This window comes from Silene latifolia, chromosome Y (assembly GCF_048544455.1).
Source record: "Silene latifolia isolate original U9 population chromosome Y, ASM4854445v1, whole genome shotgun sequence".
Lineage (NCBI taxonomy): Eukaryota > Viridiplantae > Streptophyta > Magnoliopsida > Caryophyllales > Caryophyllaceae > Silene > Silene latifolia.
This window is the reverse complement of record NC_133538.1, coordinates 40,726,564-40,736,797: the sequence shown is the minus strand read 5'-3', so window position 1 is coordinate 40,736,797 and position 10,234 is coordinate 40,726,564. Positions and strand designations below refer to the sequence as shown.

Genomic DNA, 10,234 nt, shown 5'->3' with positions numbered 1-10,234 from the left:
CCAAAATTCTCGTCACACTCCGTACCCACCGAGGAGAATCTACCAAATGGTACTGCTACACCGCAACATCTAACCGGAAATTTTATTGCCAAGTCCGTCTTCATCCAATTAGTTGAGAGGAGCCAATTCGGGGGGATGCCTAGTGAGGACCCTCATTCTCATATGGAAACCTTTTGCGACTATTGTGATGCTATCTCTCAAACGGGCGTGACTCAAGACCAAATTAGATGGGTCTTATTTCCTTTTTCCTTAATCGGCAACGCGAAGCAATGGTTGAAGGGACTTGATAAGGCCACCCTTGGAATAGATTCTTGGAAGAAGTTGGCTCTAGCTTTCTACAAAAAATTCTACCCACCGGAAAAGACTAACATGCTAAGAGCTCAAATTACGGGTTTTAAGCAAAGGGATGAAGAGTCTTTGTATGAAGCTTGGGAGAGGTTCAAGGGAATTTGTCGCTCATGTCCTCACCATGGACTTAGCGAATGGTTTTTGGTGCAACAATTTTGGAATGGTTTATATGAAGATTCTAGGAACATTCTCAATACGGGATCAAATGGAATGTTCACCGAAGTTGATGACAATCAAACATGGAACAAGATTGAGGAAATGGCGGTCCATAACTCACAATATAGTAGACCTCGCAAGGCTACTAGAGGAGGAAAGCATGAAATGGACTCCGTTACTCAATTGGGTGCTCAACTTAGTGCTCACATTGACACAATCAACTTGAAGTTTGAACAAGCTATGGCTAGACTTGAGGAAAACTCAAAATCATCAAAGCATCATGTTAATGCCATGACGGCATCCTCATCAATCCCAAGTGGGATATGTGAGAATTGTGGAACTTTGGGACATGACCAAGGTGAATGTAGGGGAACAAATGAACAAGTGAATGCTTTCCAAGCATACAAGAGTGGTACCCCTTATTCCAACTTTTACAATGAAAACACCAAATTCCTTCCAAATCTCTCATACAAAAGCCAAAATGTTCAAAACCCTCAAACAACATACACTCCACCACCCATGAGAAACCAAAATCAAAGACCCTTTTACAATCAAAACCAAGGTTACCAAAATCAAAATCCATACAATCACCAAAATGACCAAGGCTTTGATGTCCAAAAAGCGGTCCTCCAAATGCAAAAGAATCAACAAGAATTTTTCACTCAAATGCAAAAAGATAGCCAAGAAAGGAAACCACCATCAACAACATTTTAGATCACACCAAGATGTTGGAAACACAATTGACTCAACTAGCATCTTCAAGCTCACAAAGACAAAAGGGGCAATTACCACCTCAAAGTAATCCCCCTAGACATGAAACGGTTAGTGCCATTCACTTGAGAAGTGGTACAAGGTATGAAGCACCGAAGAAGCAAGTTGAGGATGAAGTTGTGGAAGCTAGTGAAAAGGAAGAAATTGTGCAAAACTCCAAAGATGGAGAATCATCAAAAGAAGAAAGTTCAAAGAAAAATGAAGACAAGACCAAGGAGAAGGAGCCCATTGTGATTAGACTTCCTTTCCCAAGTCGTCAAGCCAAGCCCAAATTTGATGATAAACTTGGAAAGTTCATGGAAATTGTGAAGAATTTAGAAGTCTCAATTCCTTTCACGGAATTAATCAATCACGTTCCGGCCTATGCGAAATACATGAAAGATATCCTCACAAAGAAGAAGTCGATCCGGAAGCTTGAGACTATCGCCTTCACTAAGGTGAGTAGTGCAAAACTTCAAGGGAGTTCACCTCCAAAGTTAAAGGATCTAGGAAGCTTCTCAATACCGTGTACCATTGGCGACACAACGATCAACAAAGCCTTATGTGATCTAGGGGCTAGTGTGAGTGTCATGCCGTACTCGGTGAGTAAAAGGTTGGGGATGGGAGAGCTTAAATGCACCAACATCACACTTCAAATGGCCGATAGATCACATAAGGCTTTGGAAGCTTGAGACTATCGCCTTCACTAAGGTGAGTAGTGTAATACTTCAAGGGAGTTCACCTCCAAAGTTAAAGGATCTGGGAAGCTTCTCAATACCGTGTACCATTGGCGACACAACGATCAACAAAGCCTTATGTGATCTAGGGGCTAGTGTGAGTGTCATGCCGTACTCGGTGAGTAAAAGGTTGGGGATGGGAGAGCTTAAATGCACCAACATCACACTTCAAATGGCCGATAGATCAACGAAGACACCGCTAGAGATATGGGAAGATGTCCCCGTGCAAATTGGGAAGTTTTTCATCCCGGTGGACTTTGTCATTGTTGATATGGAGGAAGATTCCAACATTCCAATCATCCTAGGAAGATCTTTCCTACACACCGCCGATGCAGTAATTGATGTGAAACATGGTGAGCTCACTCTAGAAGTGGGAGATGAAAGCATAACGTTTAATCTTGACAAGACTAGGAGAGCTCCTCGTTTGCATGAGCCATGTTTCATGATTGATCATTATAGCCAAAAAGATGAAAGGAAGAAAACGGAACTCCAATAGAAGAAGAAAATTGAAGAAGCTCCATTCAAAGAGCAAGTGAATTGTGACAAGGAGAGCTTGCAAAGCTCATCAAAATCAACCAAGGAAGAAGAGGATGGCCTCATTGGCCAAGAGAAGAAATTGGGAGAGTCGTCTCCATCTAAGCAAGAGATTTTCAATGATCAACTCAATGAAGTGTTTGTGGTCTTTGGGACGACGAATTTGAAGGGATTTTTAATCCCTACATTGGTAATGCCATCGATCAAGACCAACAACAAGGGCCACGGTCTATTGAGAACCTCTACCATGATAATGAACAAGCTTTTGATTACTTCTTCAAGGTGTTGAGCAACATCAACAACACCTTGGACATACCCCCTTGACATCTCATCAAGAATGAGAGTTTGGTGGAGTCCTCCCTAAACCACCGCTTGTAAATATTTCTAACTCCCTAACTTACATTTCAATTCTTGTATTGCATTTTTGTCATCTTTGGATTTTTATTTACTTTGATCAAAATAATTGTCATGTTTGAGAGAAGTGAGGGAGGGACTAACGATTTCAATTGATGTGTAGTGCTTTTAGCTTAGTGTAGGGATGGCAATTGCCTAGGCTATCCATGCCTTAGTAGTGCCCCCACAATGATGAACACAAGACTTGAAGAAAGAATGGAAGAACGGTATGGGAAATGCAATGTGCACGGATGGAACTGAATCCGTGTACACAGGGGAAGAATCCGAGCGGATTCCAGAGAATCCGCCCGTCTTGAAGAATCCGAGCGTATTGGAGAAAAGACGCCCGTCCTGAACTGAGCTAAATTTTGAAAAATTCTTGACTGTGACTGAATCCGGGCGTCCTGTGAAGAATCCGCCCGTCTTGAAGAATCCGTCCGTCTTGTAAGAAAGACGTCCGTCTTTCTGGTGAGGAAAACAAGCAAAATTTTCTGGACTGAAATCCGTCCGTCTTTAAGCAAATCCGCCCGTCCCGTGTTCAGCAAATCCGAGCGGATTGTCACAAATCCGCCCGTCTTTAGGCGAGTTTAGCAAAGTTCAGAAAGGGCAGAATCCGCACGGATTGCCCCTGCAGATTCGAAAATTTCGGTCTCTTTAAAACCCCTCCCACCTTCATTCATTCATTCATTCATTCATAAACACTACCCACAACATCAAAACCCTCATCCTCTCCATCACAAAAACAAAAACCCTCAACAACATTCACCAAAATCAAATCAAACCATCCTTCCAACAACAAATTAATCACTCCTTCCTCAACAAAAATCAAAACCAAGCACAAAATCTTCAACCTTTGAGTCGATTTTTGTTTCCATAAAGGCAAAGCCTTTCACCTTCAAATCGATTTGGGCATACTACAAATTGAAGATTTTTCATTCTTTTCTTGGTTAGATCATCAATGGCAAGGACTAAGGGAGCAAAAAAGGCATCAAAGGCTAAGGCACTCTCACAAAGGCAAAAGGCTCTTCAAACAAAGAAAGCATTGGCTATGGTGGTAGCAACACCAAACTTGGAAGTGCAACAACAACAACAACCTTCTATGGGAGCAACAACACCTTCTACTCCGGTAATTGATCAACTTTTACATTATCCGGAGGTAACTTTTATTTCCGATACCCATAGAAATACCTTTGTCAAGTTTGCTATGAAGTCATTACAATCCACCAAATTCATATGTGAAGATACCTTAGAAAAATAGGGTGTTCTTGAACAAACAAAAGCCTTTTTCAATGCCATGGGGTTGAAGAAATTGTTTGAAACAAGGGAATTGACATACCCCTCCCTTACCTTGGAATTTTTAAGTTCTTTGAAAGTCACCAAAGTTGAGAATAGGGAGAATATCGAGTTTCGTCTAGCTAATGTTAGTAGACGCATTATCTTTAGGGAATTGGGTGAAATTTTGGGTCTTAGTGATGAACCAAGTTATTTTAAGAGTTATGGAAAGTATGACCCCGAACCTCTTTGGGAGGCAATCTCCGGGAAGAAATTTGAGGATTTTCATGCGAGTCGTGCTCTTTTGGTGCACCATCCGGGCATAAGAGTATGGCACAAGGTCGTGGGTAACACCATAATTGCTAGGAAAGATACCAACCATTTCACAAGACTTGATTTTATTCTCCTTGAATCGGCTTTGAATATCGGAAGAGTGCACACCAAGCCTTACAATTCTTTGAGGCTCTTGGTAGATAGATGGCTCAATATTGATTGTGGGAAGAAGGGCACGACCGTTATTGTCAATGGCGGCCTAGTTACACTCCTAACCAAGCACTTTGATCCTAACTTCAATAAGGATAACAAGTACAAAGCAAAGGAGGGTGGCCATCTTGTTGATATGCATACTATGATTCACAAGTTCAAGTGGGTTGCCCATAACCCCCTTGACACTAAGTATGGATGGCTAACTAGTGAAGCTAGATCGTTCACCTTGCCTTCAAAGATTTTCCGTCTAAGCGTCCACCGGACCAATTATCTACTTCCCCTTTCCAAAGAAGCCGAGTATATCATTCAACAACAAAAGGGTGATCTTGAAATGACCTCCTCTTCCATTGTCATACCACCTTAACCCTTTGAATATGAAGAGTTCAAGCCGGAAGGAGTTGAAGTTGGGAAAGACTATGTGACTCTTCTCATGCAAGCAATGCACAAGCAAGCCTATGAAGATCGGAAAAATGCCTACTTGTCTCAATATCCACCCCTCCTACATTTAGCTAGGCAAGGACTACTTGATCCATCTTGTCCTTTGCCTAGTTGGGCGGATAGAAGTCTTATTTCCGGATGCATCTAGGGTCGTTTTGGGTGACAATGAGGTTGTTGGAAATGATGAAGAAGTTGATGATAATATTGAGGAAGAAGCAAGTGAAGAAGAAAAGGATGGTGAAGATGATGATGAGGAAGATGAGGAAGAAAGTGAAGAAGCAAATGACAAGGAAAGTGGTAATGTGACCACTTCTCATGAGGGAAGTGGTGATGATAGCATGATGGAAGATTAGCAAGCCTTGAAGACTCCTACACTCTCATGGTTTGTCTATTTCTCTCTTTGTATTATATTTAATTTTGATCATTGTTGGAGTAGTCCTAGCCCCATTAGAGGACTCACACCTCGGTACCATTGAGGTGTTCTCATTCTATTGTTCCCGTTTTCAAAATCCAAAATGACAAATTAGTTTCATGCATAGCATAGTGTGTGCATGAACTATACCCATCCTTGGACATTAGCAATAGTGTCTCACTCGGTTTGGGGAAGTTAATGCATACGCAACGGGAGGTAATCTAAATTATCCTCTCCGTCATAACAAAAACCATGCATCATGTAGTGTAGCTTAGTATAGATTGCATTTAGTATAGAAATCATGCATCATCTTTGCATAATTTCCATCATTTTGGCCATTGAGGACAATGCCCATATTAGTGTGGGGATGGGAATTCTAACATTTAACTCTTATTCAAAAATCCAAAAAAATTGAAAAATTTCAAAAATCATAAAAATTTGAAAATTGAAAACCCAAAAACATGTTTATTTCCTTTTGTAGTCTTGTATATATTGTCTTGTATATATATTGTGCTTGTTCTATCCTTGTTCACATTGATTGACTACGCCACATCCGAGACATGAGGATATTCAAGACCGCATGGTATGATCTTTCAAATCTCCTTTTTCCTCTTTATGTTAATGACTATGTGGCTTTATTTTGATTGATGCGGTGTAACAATGTGAATTTAGGACTTGCATTTAGTTTATATGTCATAATAGTTGATAGAATCACTTGCATTAGGATGTTTATATTAGTTGCATCATGGCATGTAGTTGCATGTTAGAAATGTTTTGAAAAATGCCTATTTAGGAACTTTGACAAGAGCAACTAAGCCATTATAAATACTTGTTCAACTTAAGACTTTGCCTACTAGAATGGTTGTAAAACACCCTAGAAAGTGTCATACTAGTGTCTTTTGACCCATGACCCAAGGCCTAGTCAAGGGTTTGCATGTGAGTCACCTATCCAACCCCGTGATGCGATGTGGACTTGGTTAACTTGTCTAGGTGACCTTGTTTGACCTTGTGGTAAGGCAACCCGAAAATATTTTTCTATCAATAAGCTTGAAGTGCTCATTTCAAAGAAATTTTGCCATGTGGAAGTAATGTAATTCCAAGGAAACCTCAAATGTTATGAATTGTTGAAAGTTGAGAAAGTTAAGTTGTTTTGATGGAGGCGTACCACTTCGATGTGCTTTGGTGTGGGATCCATTGAATTGGGCCCCCATACGGTTGTGAATTCGGCCGCCCAGAGACAGAGTGACTATCACCCCGAAAAGCTATTGTCTAGAGGTTAACCGGTTGCCTAATAAGCGATTGGCGAAAGCAAAGGACACTAGCCCGGAAGGGACAAACCCCATCTTAAATTTTTGAAATGTGAAAGTGAAATGAGGACAATTTTGAATACTAGTCATATCCACCCGTTGTGAATAAAGATTTGAGCATTTCATTCCCAAAAAGCCTTTTGTCAAGCCACTTGGTCGAGCTTGGGACGATCCATGACCTTTACTTTTGTAGAGAATTCGAGACTTGTCATGTCATATGCCACTAGCATCATAGGGATCATCATTCCACCACCATCCGATCGCTCTTGACGAAAGCATTTGGAAATTGAGGACGAAAGTAGTCTAGTTTAACACCATTTGGAGGTGATTTAGTGCCATCCTCTTAGACTTAGTAATTTGTTGAACTAGTATTTGTGAAGGATTACATGCTCTTAAATTGGTTCCTCTTTAGTGCCTCCGCCACTTGATGAGGGAGTGGCTATTCTTTTTGTAGATGCATCCATTATGTGTTTTTGTGTGCTTAAAGTTTGGATGTGTCGCCATTTTGGCAAGACCCGCCTTGCCTTGTAAGAAGGCATCCTACCTCATCGTTGTCTTGTTGTGAGTTGAAGGGGCGGAGTGAGACCCGCTAATTGTCTCATATCGGCTATATTATTAGGATAGGTTAGTATTGGTCCTAGTCTTTGTCACCTCTTTACTCGGGGCGAGCAAAGGTTCGGTTTGGGGATATTTGATGTGACCATAATTGGCGCATATTTAGCCCCCGAATTAGCCTTGTTTCCATGCTTTTTAGTGCTTATTTGGGTCAGTTCTTATCTTTAGTTCTTTGTTTTGCATATTCTTTGAGATTTTGATCCCTTGGTAGGAAAGGAGTAAGAATCTTGCCTTTTCATGGCAAAACGAGACTAAATTGATCGAATTCAATGACCAAGCATCAAGGAGAGACAAGATTAGAAGGCCTTTGTACATATTATAATAGAAGAGCAATGTTGAGAAAAGATCCTTGAGTCCCCAAGGAAATCCCCAAGGAATTTATGAAGAAAAGGGAAGAAAAGAAGAAGATTTGTTGCTGACTGACAATCCGAGCGGATTGTCACCAATCCGTCCGTCCCGCAGCAGCACAATCCGAGCGGCTTTGCCACAATCCGCTCGGATTCCCCCTCCACAATCCGCCCGGATTACCCTAAATCCTCTCGGATTCCAACGCCAGAATCCGCCCGTCCCGACCCTATTCCGCCCGGATTCTAGCACAACACGGATTGTCTTCTCCAAGCTACGAAGAAAGAAGCCCTTCTCTCAAAAAATACCGGCTCCTCCTTGCTCAACTTAAAAAGTGTAATTACTAGTTTAGCCCTTAGTTAACCCTAATGCATCCTCCCTAATTTCCACTATAAATACCCCATTAGTCTAATTAGAGGAGCATGTTCTTCTTATCAATAATTAGTGTAGTTAATATCAATCAAATCTCTCTTTAATATTGTAATCAAGTATTAATCAAGTTTTAATCCAAGTTTTAGTTCTTTAATCTCTCTTTTGTTCATCCTTTATTTTGGGTAATTGAAGATTATTTGGGTTATTGTTGGGAGATTGACAACCTCTCAATCAAGCATTCAAGTACTTCTTTTATCTTTGCTTTATTATTGGAATCATTAGTAGGTATAATCTCTTAATCCCTCTTTAATTATTGTTAATTATTTTCATTTATTCATCATGTTTCATATTGTTGGTATGATTGACAACCTTGCTAGCATGATCAACATGATAATGAGTGAGTAGTCTCTTAGCTAGGGTTAATGGGTGATTAGGGGAAACCAACATGGGGAATGATTCATGCTTAAATTAATATGCTTTCATGTTTTATTTGCTTGCTTGTTTTGATCTCAACTCATGCACATGTTATATTTTGATAAAATGCTAAGCCTATGAATCCTTGCATTTACTATCATCTTCTATCTTTTCAATGAGACTTGTAAGACATAACCCAACTCGAGTCTCATTAGACCATGCATGTTGTTGAGTAGGGAAGATTAAGTCGACTTGTAGGTGTTGTACAATCTAATCGATTCGGCTCCGGGACCCAAACTTTCCTAGGATTGTAAGAAATAACCCAACTCAATCCATCACAACAATAATTGCTTGCTTATAATTTGAGAACATGTTTGTATGGTCATATCCCATAATTCCCCTATGATCCCATGACACCCTAGTGCCTTTAATCAATTGTTTACACCCCTTTAATTCATCTTGCTTGATTATTTTCATTGCTATTTTAGTTTAGTAACCTTCTACATCAACCCAATTTGTGACACCCCCTTAGACACCACTAGTTACAATAGAAATCTCATTTCAACTCCCGTCCCTTGGGATCCGACATTTACTTGCCTCTTTACTAATTGTAGAGTTGTTTGTGGAGCTATAAATTGTGTTTTGATTCGACCGTGACCAACGACCACATCTTAAATTGTGAACACTTAGCGGGATCGCATCACATAACATGTGCATAAGTTGAAAGTACAATAAGCAAGCATTCATATGAAAGCACTAAGCATAGATTTATCCCATAATTACTCCCATAATCCCCAATAACCCTAGCTAGAAGACTACTCACTACACATCATGATTAATATGCTAGCAATTGTGTCAAACATCGCAACAGAAATGAATATGATGATTAAGCAAGGTAATAAAACAAGAGATTAACAAGTCAATAAAGTGGGATTAAGAAGGTTACCAACTTGGAAAGTAAATATGAACATAAATAAAGAAGAATCCTTGAATAAAGATAGAGACTTGTCACTTGGTCTTCAAATACATACCCAAGACATCCAAATGTAAATAACTTGAATTTAACAAAGGAAATTGGAAGAATAATGGAAGAAACCTTTGATTAATGATGGAGAGTTGTCAATTCTCCAATACAAACCCAAGAATTCTTCAATTACAAAGCTAGATCTAAGATTGTTTGAGAAATAATTAAGGAATGATTAAAGTGCAATTTGTGGAATGATTAAAGACTAATTCTATTCTAATCTACTCCTAAGAAGACTTAATCTAAACTAAAGAGGCTTAATCTCCTCTAAATACAAGAGGGGTATATATAGTAAATAATCTTTAGGGTTAATTATGGGCTTAAATGAAGGATAGGCCCACCAAACACGACTAACTCCTTGCAAGTCCCCAGAGCAAGTCGTGCGTCCTGGACCTATGAAGAAACAATCATAGAGCTTAGGTCGAGCGTCCTGAGGGTAGAACGCCCAGGCTAGGGGTATGGACGCCTATCCTGAGTATGGAGACGCCCGTCCTGATGTAGGGACGCACGTCCTGATGCTCAGCTCGAACGGGCATGTGCACAACTTGTCTATTTGAGCTCGGATTGTAAAACGGACATCATTTTCTTATCCGGACACCTATTAGAGTGATTCAAAAGCCTAGACCCCTTT

General features: G+C 40.2%; 1 non-coding gene across 1 annotated transcript; it reads right to left on the bottom strand.

Moving 5' to 3' along the window:
• Nucleotides 1-369: 369 nt before the first annotated feature.
• LOC141634719 (small nucleolar RNA R71) lies at nt 370-476 on the bottom strand. Its single transcript, XR_012539444.1, has one exon. It is a non-coding gene; the product is annotated as a small nucleolar RNA R71 (small nucleolar RNA).
• Nucleotides 477-10,234: the final 9,758 nt, after the last annotated feature.